General features: G+C 38.6%; 1 protein-coding gene across 2 annotated transcripts in view; it reads left to right on the plus strand.

The window, feature by feature from the left end:
• Window positions 1-434: 434 nt before the first annotated feature.
• The window catches only part of DLGAP1 (DLG associated protein 1), a 931,603-nt gene continuing 919,048 nt past the window's right edge, over window positions 435-12,989 (plus strand). For both annotated transcript variants that reach the window (XM_030887282.2, XM_004702880.2), the window contains exon 1: window positions 435-596. The gene's annotated coding sequence lies outside the window, so the exon portion shown is untranslated. The remainder of the gene's footprint in view (window positions 597-12,989) is intronic.

Genomic DNA, 12,989 nt, shown 5'->3' on the forward strand with positions numbered 1-12,989 from the left:
AAGTTAGATCTTTAAATATGAACTAAACTTGCATTTCTGGAATAAATTCCTTTTAATTTTATTCATTATTTTCTTAATGTGGACCTCTTCTGTCGGTTAAAATTTCATAAAGGAATTTAAACTGACATTCATAGATAATGTTTATCTCTTGCGGAGGAGGGGTAAACAACTTTTCTTTATGGAATACTTTGCATGAGTTAGCATATTATATCCATAGTTGTCTAATGTGCCTATACACTTGCATAGCTTGGCTAAACATGCTACTGGTGAGTAGCAGAGCTAGGATGTCAAACCACATACTCTTGATGATCATATTCGTGTGCTTCTTAATTTTTACCAGATAAAATTAAGGGTGTTATCCATGGTTTAATGTCTAAGTAATATTGAGAAATGTAATACATCTGCTTTTCCTTTTCATTTCCTATTCTCCAGCTCATGGTGAAGGATATCCTTGGGCTCCTTCCATGATCGCTCCTCGGACTTTACTTTGGACCACTGGCTTGAAGGATCAACACACATCCAACTTCCTCCTACCAGTCCAAGACTAATGGAACTGTTGAACAGCCAATTGTACTTCTCTCACTAAGACTGACCGGGTAAGAGTTTACAAATATAGGTACTGTTTGAAGATAATACTTGATAGAACCATTGCAAAATATGTTAGTCTGGTTGTAAGTTGAAGAATTGTATCTTGCGAGTAAATAGACGCAAAATGAAAGGGGAAAAAAAGACATCACAAAATACATCGGTGTGTTGACTGTGATGCTTATTATTACCTAAGTGTATGCTTGTATATTAGAAGTGATTTTTATTAGTTGACAAAGTAAAGGGAGTTATGTTGCAAGAAGAATTTCAGGACAAGTATTTTCTTATAAAACATAACTACAAGCTATTTTATGAAAACTGTAATTGGTTGGTACAGTCTATGCTGTTTTTCCCGTTAAAAACTCCATTTTTGTGTGTGTGCTTGACACAATGGATGGACATCTGGATTGTGATAAGAGCTGTGTGAGCCCCCAATAAAGTGATTTTTAAAAAAGCAATACTTGTGAAATGGAGAGACTATCCCCTTGATGTGGGTGATACTAAAGATATTCCTGTAATGAGATATACATCCATCTCTAATGTTGAGCTTCCTTTAATGTACTTCTACTGCATATCATTTCCTCAGCCTCGAGCTTTTCAGTTCTAATGTATTAAATTGTCAGTCACCACATGTCTGGATAATTTGAAAATCCGAGAATTGAGTAGGAAAAAAACCTAAGTAAGGTTGCAGCAGGGGCAGAATAAGAGCAGTGGCTGCAATAAGTCCTCGGGGCAGACGAAGGAGATGAGCAGAGGTAACGGGCATCATGTAGACATATGCTTGAGTGGCTCCCATAGGGATAGAAGCCGAAGAATTAAAAGGGGTGCTTAGACCACGATGTGAAATTGTTTTGGGTGGACAGATGCTATGAAGTAAGTTATCTAAAGATTTTTCTTGGAAACAACAAATCCTAGAGAGGATATGGAGATAATGGAGCTCATATACACTCTTGGTGGACTTGTAAATTCCTACAGCCATTATGGAAAGCAATATGGTTCTATCTAAAACAACTGAGAATGGAAATCCCACATGACTTAGCAATACTGTTATTGGGCTTACACCTCAAAGAAATAAGAGATAGAACATGAATGGATGTGTACTCTCCCATGCTTATTGTAGCCCAGTTGACATTATCAAGAAACCAGAAATAAACCAAGTGCCCAGCCCAGCAGTAGAAGATTAGATAAAGAAACTGTGGTATATACACACAGTTTATAGGTTACGTATATATGTAGAATATATAACATATCCCTAAAAAAGTGGCAAAGACATGTGTGGTAGTTACATAATTTCATGTCAACTTGAAGTTATATGAAAGTATAGGGGTGGAGGTTAGCCTGTCAATCAAGTCACAGCATAATGGTGACTCCCTGTGAGCGTGACCTTCTCATACTGAAGGCCCTAGGAACCTCCCCCCCTCTCTCTGCCTTTAATTTCCTGTTGGCTGACGCTGGTCGCTGTGAGCCCTGTGTTGTGGCCACTGCCATTGGATCCACATGACTTTGCACCCACAGGCCTGTGATCTTCCTGCATTCTGCATCATTGCATATGGCTGTGTGAGTCTGAAGAGGGACGTACGGACTAGTATCAGGCTTGTGGGCTTGAGATGGGCTTGGCTGGAATGTTTGCTTGATATATAATTACTTCTTGATAGAAAACTCTCTCTTACATATATAAGAGCATCGTTGGATTTGTTTCTCTAGTCAACCCGGCCTAACACAGCATGAAACAATGCATGACATGTTAGGACCTGGAAGGTATTCTGCTGAGTGAAGTTTGTCAATCACAAAAGGACAAATACCGTATGAGTCCACTGCTATATGGAAAAATACCCAGACGTATTCAGGTTTTTGCTCTCGGGTCATGTTAAGTTATGCTCCAGTCTTCCAACCAAAGGATAGAGAACTTGCCTAGCATCCATGAACTATACGTCACCTCTCTTGTGTGTACATATTGAGAACCATCTTGAAAGAGGAGACTTCACCTCAGCTGAGGTCACTCCTTCAAGAAGTGCGTGAGAAGAAATATATGACGCCCTGGTGTGAGAAAAAATATATGACGGCCACTTTGGGGCTGTGGGATTGGCAGTCTCTGGACTTTCATTGGCATCCCTTGCTTTGTGGGTACCCAATGAAGGGGGCCAGGAACCACCATATATTTGCTATTTTGAAGGCCTCCTTGCTTGACTATGACATGTATTAATCTGGTGGACAGGGTTATGACCTTGTGAGTGAATGTTATTGGAAAATTTCTCCTATCACAACCTCTATGATCAATGTAAAGAGTGTCCAATCCTTTCAGAGTTCTATCTGTACAGATCTACAGCTCCTGGATTGTAGTTTGGGACTGATCTACACTTGCATAAATTCCCTTTCTGAACAGTATGTTAAATTCTATGCCATATGCTAAATTAGGGACAATATCAATAAAATAACCTTATCTCCCAAGGTAATGATTGATAATGTTCTCTGTCATAAAGTGAAGATGAGGAGTTTAAAGTGAACCACAGATGTGCATAATCTATAGACAAATGAATGGATATTGGGCTCCCATTTTATTCTAATCTTAATTAAAAAAACAATTTGTTCTTATGACATGGCCCTGCTCTATGCTCACCCTCATGAAGTGATTACTGATTATATGAGTGCTACAGCAAAGTCTGGAGAAGAAAGCAGATGGTGCCTGGCTATCAGAAAGAATAGCGCCTGGGGTCTTAAAAGGCTTATATTCAAACAAGCAGCCACCTAAGTGGGGTATCCATTAAGTCCACATGCAAGAGGCACACCACCCTGTGTGATGATAAATAGCAAAATCAAAATCTAAAGGAAGAAATGTTATCAGAGCTTAAATTGTGAACACCCAATTTGCAGAAGGCTATGGATGACAGTGGGAGCCCAAAATCTATTTGCGGGGTATCTGCATAGATTAAGATTCTGGTGGATTCCCTCTGACCATGGTCAAGGGATATGGATAACCTTGCTCTCAGGCAAGACTTTGTAAACTTGATTATGATAAATGTAATTAGGTTGAAATGTGGTACCTGGTCAGTTGATCTTCCCTTTGACCCATTTTAGTTTTTTTCTAGTTTTCAATATATCCTGCTTTTTTTCCTTCACAAGGATTTCCCCCCTGTTTATTTAAATATTTTTGTTGGACTTTTCTTTCTGAAAAATATTATTTGCAGAATTAAGTATGGCGTTTTTTCTTCTTAATTCTGCAAATAATATTTTCATTTGAAAAAAATTTTTTTCTTCTTAATTCTGCATCTCAAAAACCTGAGACTCAAGTCTCAATCAGTACCTCTGAGCAGTGGTGGTGTTCAAAGAATTTAAGAGCTGGTTCAATGCCCTGGTGGCCATTTTCATTAAAAAAAGCAATATAGTGAAAGGTAGCTGATTGTTTCACACAGTTATTACTTAACTAAGAACACTGAAAGGTATGCAAAACTAGACTGTTATAAGACAGAGTTTTCAGCTATTAATGAAACATTAAATAATACCTTACAAAAAACAATAAACTGTTATTAAAATCTTTCCAAATTGCTTCTTGATTGGCACCCTCACTTGCAATGCTCTTTGCTTTTGTTTGAGTATCCTCACTAGGCTGTGCTGTTTGTCCTGGACCATTTTTCCATTCTTGGAGTTGGAGCCCATTCCTTCAGTGTTAGACCACAGTCGTTGTGTCTGATCTATTAGAAGCAAGCAACTTCTCTTCCCTGAACATATTATGTTCATCTTTGAAAAAAACCTCTTCCCTTTCAGCGATTGTTCTGACAATATTCTTAGCTCTTTGAACACTTTTAAGAGTTGCATAATTCACTCATAGTATTGCATAAGAATTTGAGGTGTAACACAAATCTAGAACAAATACAGCATGTTTGGCACTCTGGTTGTTCGGCACTTTTTCTCATGACAGCCTATGTGTGTTTACTGAAGTAACCAGCCCCCAAGAATATAAATGTACAATTACACCAAGGGTCAAATGAGTTTTATGCTGTGACTATATAACTATATATTATAAGCATAGTTCTGTCTGATTTTTTTTATACCGGTAAACCTTCCAGATGAATGTCGAACAGATTTAAGGAATGGAAATTGGTGGTTTCCATTTTGACAAGTACCCAGCCACCTACCTGAGAGAGAACCTGAATTACAAGTGACATTTAAACAACCAGTTCACCGAATTCAACCAAAAAGTAGGGATCCTTTCTGCTGAACTGGTGCGAACAGGCCACACCACACCACTGCCTGAGAAGAAAGCAGAAAAAATATTGACTAGTGAGATGGAGGACTCCAATTCTATTGCTATCAAGTGGTCTCCAACTCATAGTCACCTCATAAGATAGAGTAGGTCTATCCCACATGGTTTCCAAAGCCATGAATCTGTACAGAGACTGAAGACTACATCTTTATCTTCCAGAGTGCCTGGAAAATTAAGCTGCCAATCTTTCAGCATTCTAGATTGAACCACAGATGCCTGGACCTCTGAAAATGCCATATCCATTTACAAACCCTGTCAAGTTTGTTTGTTTGTTTGTTTGTTTGTTTTCTCGGAGCAATGAAGAAAAGTGATTTCCTGGAAGTTTCCTAGTAAACAAAACCCCAAATCCAAACCTATGGAGTCAATTTCAATTAGGAATGACCCTAAATAGGGTTTCCACGACTGTGCGTCTTTGTGGAATTAGACAGCCCAGGAGCACGGTATCTTTGCTCTTTAGGCAGTCCATGGTACTTTCCGTAATCTTCACCAAGGCCACACTTCAATGCATCCATTTCTCTCTGATCGACCCTAGAGGACCCTGGTGGGTTTCCAAAGCTAAAAACCTTTACAGGAGCAGGAAGCCTCCTCTTTCTTCCACGGAGAGGCTGCTGGGTTTGAACCAACAACTTAGCCATTAGCAGCCCAACATGTATCCCCCTATACCATGCACTCAAAAATGGGTATTATGAAAGTTAATTGTACAGGCATTTAAAAGTACTTTGGGGGACACTGGGGAGCCAACAACAAGGAGTCCAAGAACAAGGAAACTGTTCTTCCCTCTCACCGCTACCCAGTTGCATCCCAGTAATAGCAACTCCACAGGACAGAGTAGAAACTGGCCCTTTGATTTCCAAGGCTCTGAATGTGTAAGAGAGTGGTAAGCCTCATCTTTTCCCCCAAGAGCAGATGTTGTGTTCATATTTCTGACCTTAGAGTGAGCAGTCCAATGCATAACTTGTCACCCTGCCTCATTGCTCTCTACGTAGTCCTCTGCGGAGCGCCATCCTAAGCTGGAATCGACTTGAATTGCAATTGACTTGTGGGCACTAGGGTTGGTTCGTGGTTTATACTGTAAAATATTTACGTGTGGGGAAATGAGGTAACAGAACCTCTTCGTAAAGTTTTATAACTCCTCTTTTTTAACTGCTTTCAGTATATACAAATCTCTGGTAGCTCTGCTGGCTATGGCAAAGTGGGCAATTAAACCCCACTAATGGCTCCCTGGGAGAAAATGGCTCCCTGCTCCTGTAAATATTGATCTAGCCACGTACCTTCTACGTGGCTGCGAGGAGTCAAAATGGACTAGGTGGCAGTGATGTGGCAAAATCTTTGGGGAGTGTTTATCAAACATAAGAGCCCTGGTGGTGTAGTGAGTTATTTGCTAGGCTGCTAACTGCAAGGTCAATAGTTCAAAACCACCAGCTGCCCCTTGGGAGAAAGCTTTCTACTTCCCTACAGAGGAATCTTTCTCGTCCTATGAAGACTGACAGTGTCGGAAACCCACAGGGGCAGTTCTGATCTGGCCTCTAGGATGACTATGGATTGGAATTAACTTGCTGGCACTGAGGGATGTATTAACTAACTTATTTGTAATCAAACATTTATTGTATGTTTTATTTATTCTTGAACATAATGATTTATGGTTCAAAATTTACATTAAAAAATCCAGTAAGGAAAAAAAAAAACTATCACTCCTGAAGGATAACAATAAGAGTTGGAGGCAGAACTCTTCCCCTGTGGTGCCAGTGTTGTTATTTCTAGGAACGTTTTATCGTTATATTAGATGATCAGAGGAGCGTATCCCTTTGAGGCCTTTTGGATGACTAGGTCTGACTCTTTGTGGCTCTTGTAATCAAGTGTAAATTAATTTATGTAGTTCATTGTGATTTATTTTATATACACCATATCCTAGGAGCTTTATCTTTCCCTACAACTCTGGAGAAAATCTTGTGGGGCAAGTTCAGTTATCCATTGTTTTAACGTATGGATATAATGAAGTTCAAGAGATTAAGTAGCAGGTTCTATCACATCTAAAACCCAAACAGAGAAGTCAATTACCCATCAGTTTAATTTCAAAGCTATGCTTTATTCTACGGTACTTGCCACTTGACAATTTCATCATAACCTTTTTGAGGAAGAAATCCTCCTAAGTAAGTTCTCTTCTCTTTTTTATGAGTATATTTTGATGATTAATAATAAGATAATTAATAATATGCACAGTCAAGTGAGTTTTAAAAAGGAAAGAAATTTCTAGACAATCTACTGTGTTTGTTGAACAGTGTCTGAGGGCTCTATTGTTTTTTAAAAACAGCAGGCATAAATTCCGGTTAGGTTGGTTGTAATTTCAGATGTTTGTCTGTCTGCATTGATGGTACCCCAGCACAGTTGTTGAGAAGAGAGACCCCATTCGTTCTCAGATGTTCTGAAATTAATATGGGTGTTTAATGAGATGTTAAAACCAACTTTAATTGCTGTGCCCTTTAGTAAGATTAATGCCTAGTTATTTTTGATATTATTATGCTGTGTATGGATAATCCGATCATTTTGTTGAAATCATCTGTTTAAAGTCCTGACGGGCAGTCTTTGGAAACAAAACCTTCTTCGTACCTTAACCAGTTTTTTTTTCCCCAAGTGTGTGATGTACATCTACCTTCCTGTTTAATCCCATTTTCATTTAAGAAGAACACTGATATTTTTTTCCTTTGTGGACATTTTCTTTCTTCATCTGATTTATGGTATCCCATCTTTAAACACAGGTATACGTTAGCAGGAATTGATGATTCTTTGGATGAAATGAAAGACGTACAAAATTTAAGCTTGGTCTGAAATTAGACAGTTCATAATTATGAAGCATGTAAGTCCCTCATCATTCTTAAGGAGTATCAAATGTTTGCTTGAAACATTCTAGACATTCCTCAGGAGCCCGAATGGTTTTGTGGTTACAAGATGAGCTACTTGCTTCCAGATCATCAGTATGAAACCACCAACCACTCCTTGGGAGTAGGACGGGGCTCTCTCTTCCTGTGAAGGGTTAACAATCTAGAAAACCCACAGCGGCAGGTCTACCCTGCCGTATAAAGTTGCTATGAGCCAGCATGACTTCATGGCAGTGAATTTAGTTTGTGTTTGAGAAGGTCTTCAAAAAAGTAATTTTCTAAGTAATCTCTTGTGCAGGTTTGCTATTGTAGAGAGAATGTAAAGAGTGTTGTGGCATAGTGAATTTTCCTTTAAGGTTTTGGTTGTAAAAGTTAATTTTATCTAGTATTAGCAAAATGTTTAGTCTATTTCTTAGCAGGTTTACTAAAAAGATCTACTTAGCTGTGCTAAATATCTGGCAGTATAATTTATCATGCTGAAAAAGTAGGGATAGTTGACAGGCAAGGAAAAATGGGAGCCCAAAGATCTTACAGCTTCTTATCTTCACCTGAAAACATTTGAAGGGGCAAAAAGGAAGGCTAGTCTCCATGCCAGAGGACCAAGTGGCTATGTTTTGGGGCACTTACTTTCTTGCCCTCCTGAAGTTTAGAATTACTTTTCCCTCAGGGTGGAAAAACTGCTAAAACATGTTGTGGAATTAAATCATGGCCGTGGAACTGCTCTGTGAACTGTAGGGCCCTGTGATACGAGCACAGTGGAACGTGTCCTTTTTGAAGTGTCGGAAGGCGAGGGTGCTATTTTAAGGACTAATGTGCGCCTGACCCAAGCCATGGTATTTTCAATTGTCTCATGCACTTTGGCCTGCCATCCAATAGGTCAGCAGATCAAAAAAGGGAGAAAGACGGGATTTCTACTCTTGTAAACAGTTGAACAGTTTCAGAAACTCACAGGGACAGTTCTTCCCTGTCCTATAAACTTTTTCTGGGTCAGTATTGACTCAGTGGCAGGGAGCTGGTTCATACGCCTCTGAAGTTGATCATTGAGTACGGAAGATGAAAGAAGAATGGATGTATTGAATGATGGCGCTGGTGGGGAATATTGAATGTACCTTCGGCTGCCAAGAGAACAAACAAGTCTGTCTTCGAAGAAGCACAGCAAGGATCCTCCTTTGAAGTAAGGATGGTCATCTCACATGCTCTGACATGCAATTAGAAGAGATGAGCTCCTGAAATCGAGCATCGTGCTTGGTAGAGTAGAGAGGCGGTGATAAAGGTGAATTGACCTTGTGACTGCACCCAACGACTCACATACAAGAAAAATGGTGCAGACCATGCAGGTCTCAGCAGTGCTTAGTTCTGTTGTACATAGGAACTGACTCGGTGGTACCTAACAACAACAACAACAGAGCATACGAGTGCAAAGTGTCTACATGGAAACTTTTTGAGAATTCCACAGTTAAACATTTTCAGAACTGACACATTTATATGAAATTGTTATCGTTTTTTATTTTACTGTGTCAAAGCGCATCTCCTTTCATCATGTGTGCTATCATTTGTGTTCCATTCACTGGCAGAATGTAGACCTTTGACATTTATATTAAATACCGATCGACTTTCAATATTTTACCTTTTGCTAAAAGTGACATCCCTGTTTGATTAGTGTCTCAAAGATTCAGAATTCCTTGGCATTGCTGTCACAAGACGTTTTAAGCAAGCTTCTATAATTTTGGCAGTTCTGATGAAGTCATTTAAAATTATATATTTCAATATAATTGGAAACTGGATCAGCTTCCCTTGTGAACTATATTTGTTGATACCTTCAGGAAGTTTTTAGGGATCAATTAAAACTTGGTTTTGATTTAAAAAACAGATGAAACATTTGGGAGTGAGGTTGAAACAAAGTTTTGGCTGAGACCAAAGTCATATCACTTTAGCATTTAATTGCATGTATCATATCATACTCCTAAAAAAATTTATCTGCATGGAGGTAAAACACTATTTTGTTCTCATCATCTGGAAACCTAAGTCTAGTGCTGCTCGAATTATAAAAACATATAATTAATAATTTTCAAAACAATTTTTAATACATGATCAAATGAAGTCTTTCTGCAGCTCTATTACCCTTTTTATATCTAATAAATGTTCTTCCTTATGCCCTGTCTGGTGCCTTTGTGATCTGCAAATTGATTCATAGATGATTTCATCTAGGAAATAGTCTGCTTGCATAATAGAATCTGAAATTATCTTTCTCAATATATATGTTGCAAAACAAACACCCCCTTGCTCTAAGTTTATTGAGTACCTTAGTCAATACCGTTGTCTTTATTTTCCGGGCTTACAATGGACAACACATCAGTTGGGAACTCGTTAGTTTACCCTTTAATTGTCAAGCCATCTATGGCCTTCTCACTCACTCACTCACTGGCAGTGAGTCAATTCCGACTCACAGCAAGCCTATAGAACAGAGTGGAACTGCCGCTTTGGTTTTCCAAGATTGTACACTGTTAACAAGAGTAGACAGCCTCATCTTTCTCCAGCAGATTGGCTGGTGAGTTTGAACCTATGAACTTATAGTTAGCAACTCAGTTCATAGATCACAATACCATCTATGTTCTAGACACCATTATCACTTAGGTTTCAGTAGCAGTATGTGAAAAATAATGGGTACTCTCTAAATGTTTAGGAGATGAAAGGTTAAGAGATAAAATTAATGAACAGGGTCTTACAATGTCAGTGGTACAATTGATGGTACAAGGGTGCCCTGCAACCCCATTTATTGGCTCCTTTTTCTAGTCTTTCTTGTCAAGAAGTAATTATTGACCATACACAATGTGCTTGGTGCTTTTCTAAATGTTGGTGATAGATCAGTGAGCAAAACAACATTCTTATCTTTATGGAGCTCATACTCAAACTGATAAAAGTGCTAATGTTTAAATATACTTTATAATAAAATATAACTTTTCATGAAATTGTTTATAATCATAATTGAGAAAGAATTTCCTTAAAATTTGAAAACCAACATTAAGTTTCACAAAATGCTCAAAAACCTGTAAATAGAGACTGATTAGACTTTTTAATGGATTCTAAACATATAGTAATGGGACTAGATTTCGCCGTAACATCCATATTATCTTAAGTAATCAGCAGAGAGAAATCATGGGGCTCTTCACAGCTTCCAATTCTGTTTTAAAATATGATGTTGTTACAAATGCCTCTAAGGATGTTTTTTTTCACACTGATGTAAAAAAGAACATTGTAAACATGGCAGGGAGATCATTGGCAAAGACATTGGCAAAGGACCAGGGTTAAACATGTCATCTAAATGGATTGACATTCAGGTTATTAAAGAATATGTTTCAAACAAAACAAAATAACTAAGATGGCATCAATAAAAGAAACCGTCACTGTTTGACTTGAATAGTTCAATATTTCCTGTAATGCTCTCAATGGTATGTATGAGAAAATGATCAATGTTTTGTTTTTTATTTTCTTGGGGGTGACTGACTGGAGCAATCAATCAAAACAGGCGCACTAGTGTCCCTGTGGCTAACCACCTGGACCACTAACCAAAGGGTCATTGTTTCTCACCCAGCAGTGGTGCTGAAGGACAAAGCTGTGGGCATTTGCTTCTGTAAAGACTATAATTTGGGAACACTTATGAGTCAGTTGTAACTTTCTATAGCGTTGTGATGAGTCAAAATTGCTTGGATGATAATGGGTTAATTTTTGGATGGGTTGACTGGCTAATCTCTTATTGCCTAAGTTGATAATCAAGTTTTTCTATGGCTTGAATTGTGTCCTTATAGATGTAATCATGTAATGAGATCGTGTCATGGTAGGGTATGTCTTCATCCAATTCCTTGTGATCTATAAAGTACTATGTTAGGTACAAGTAAGAAGGGAAAATGGGGGAATATAGATACCACTTAGAGCTCTCCCAACACAACCTAAGCAACTGCCATCAAGTCGAGAAGCTGAAACCCGTATTTGCACTGACACTGGGCAGAGAGCTTCCCTTAGAGCTAGTATCCCAAATTCAGACTTCTTGCCTCCTAAATTGTGGGACATTCACTTGTTGTTCATTAAAGCCATACTTCAGTGGTATTTCTGTTATGTTAGCGTAAAAAGCTAAGACCTATGTCTAGCACACACACCTCTTATAATATTCATGCAGTATTTGGAGAAATCAAAAGATAAACTTTTAAAATAAAATTCCATGCATTTTAAAATAAAATTCAATTGTATTAGCAATCTGTTATAGTACAATGAACTGTAATCGATTTAAAAATTCAACTATTGTCAATTCTTGGACTTGTATTTATCAAAAATCCAACTATTAATTTTTCTCTTTTTAGGTACTATGATGTTAATATGATTTAATTTGGAATCCTATCCTTAGGATTTTATTTGCAATCTATTAGGAAAAATTAATAATTAAATGACCTCCAGGACAAACTAGAAGTTTTGTTTATCTAAATTAGCTTGGTTTCAGGGATGCCCATACCCACCAAGTCCCCTGCCATCAAGTTAGTTCTGATGCCCAGTGACCACAAGTGATAGTCTGGGTAAACTAGAGAAACAAATCCACAGAAACTCATACATGTATAAGAGAGAGTTTTATATATAGGGTAAGTGTACATTCAGAAAGCATCCCAACCCAGTCCAGTCCAAGTCCAAAAGTCTGACTTAACCCATATGTCCAACACCGATCTCCAAAGTTCTCCTCCAACTCGCAAAACACACGCAATGATGCCGAGTGCAGGAGGATCACAGGCCAGTGTGTAGAAAGTCTTTGAATCCAGTGGTGGTGAAAGCATCTCAGTGGTGGCAGGGTCTCCAGACGGCTTCTCCAGCACCCAGGGCTGCATCATGATAAGTCCATGTGGCTTCTCCTCAGCGCTGTCTCACAGGAAGTGAGCCTTGCCAGCTAAGGCAGCCACACATTGGTCCGACCATCAGAGAACAAGAGACCAGAGAACCTTTTGGTTAAAAGGGTGAGGCTCATTGAGCCATTTATCTCTCTGCCCTTCAATTAATCCCACATGTGTTTATCGACCAAGATGGCACAAGGAACCTCAATTATCTCACCACATAAAGGATTTCTGTGACTCTATATCTTGGAAAGACAGACAGTTTCATCGTTCTCCAGTGAAGTGACTGGTGGGTTTGAACTACCAACCTTGTAGTTAGCAGTTTATTCCCTAAACTACATTGCCAACAGAGCTCCTGAATGCAAGTCCATATCAAGGGTTAATAGTAAAACACAT

This window comes from Echinops telfairi, unplaced genomic scaffold (genome assembly GCF_000313985.2).
Source record: "Echinops telfairi isolate 266 unplaced genomic scaffold, ASM31398v2 ScPeMD7_7400;HRSCAF=8409, whole genome shotgun sequence".
NCBI lineage: Eukaryota > Metazoa > Chordata > Mammalia > Afrosoricida > Tenrecidae > Echinops > Echinops telfairi.